Source organism: Camelina sativa, unplaced genomic scaffold, assembly GCF_000633955.1.
Source record: "Camelina sativa cultivar DH55 unplaced genomic scaffold, Cs unpScaffold03621, whole genome shotgun sequence".
Lineage (NCBI taxonomy): Eukaryota > Viridiplantae > Streptophyta > Magnoliopsida > Brassicales > Brassicaceae > Camelina > Camelina sativa.
In genome coordinates this window covers 1-766 of record NW_010924720.1, presented here as the reverse complement: position 1 = coordinate 766, position 766 = coordinate 1, and the positions used below count along the sequence as shown (strand labels likewise).

Genomic DNA, 766 nt, shown 5'->3' with positions numbered 1-766 from the left:
GAGTTTTGAGGGGTAAGATGTAATTTTACAGGTAGAAAGTATAGGAAAAGTGGAAAGTGGGTGTGGGTGGTATTTGTTTGTGAGAAAGTGGGTTTGAGCGTCATTTGCCCAAAAAAAACGCAGAGAAAAAAAATTATGAGGCAAATGTCAGTATAAACTTGAAATTTCATCAGCCTTGTCCGACTTCTTCTTTGTTCGTGATTCAGAGGTCTTTGTCGCCTTTTGCTTCTGAAAAATAAAAGTCACACTGGTAAAAAAGCCTCTCTGCCTTTACCAACTCGTCTTCTTCCTTAAGCTTCTTCTGGGTTCCGCTTTTTGAAGAACCCTAGAAAATCACGAGCCCCTTCTTCTTCCTCTTTCCCCCTTTCTCTTGGCGAAATCAGAATCATAGTTTCACCCCATCGCTACGTTTTTGCAGGTTTTAGGGATTGTTTCGGCGTTGTCGCACTTCTAATTTGTTGAAATAAGCATGCCGAGGAACGCGATTTCTGACGATGAAGGTACCTATGTCGCCTCGACGAAACCCTAATTTTTCCTCTGTGAAACGCCGTAATTTCACTAGGGTTTTTTTTTTTTCTTCTTCTGATGTTTGGCTAAAAGTTTGAATCTTTTTTCCCCTCCGCGCAGATGATCATGAGCTCGAGGATGAGGACGGAGAGCCAGTTCTGGGAGATGAACACGGTGATAACGATGATGAAGAAGATGATGATGATGACGGTACACGTTTTGCCCTTGATTTTGACTTCTCCGAGTGAGAGAAATTGGT

General features: G+C 42.2%; 1 long non-coding RNA gene across 1 annotated transcript; it reads left to right on the top strand.

The window, feature by feature from the left end:
* Positions 1 to 132: 132 nt before the first annotated feature.
* Positions 133 to 738, top strand: LOC104774564. The gene is made up of 3 exons (XR_765392.2): positions 133 to 250; positions 419 to 500; positions 628 to 738. It is a non-coding gene; the product is annotated as an uncharacterized LOC104774564 (long non-coding RNA).
* Positions 739 to 766: the final 28 nt, after the last annotated feature.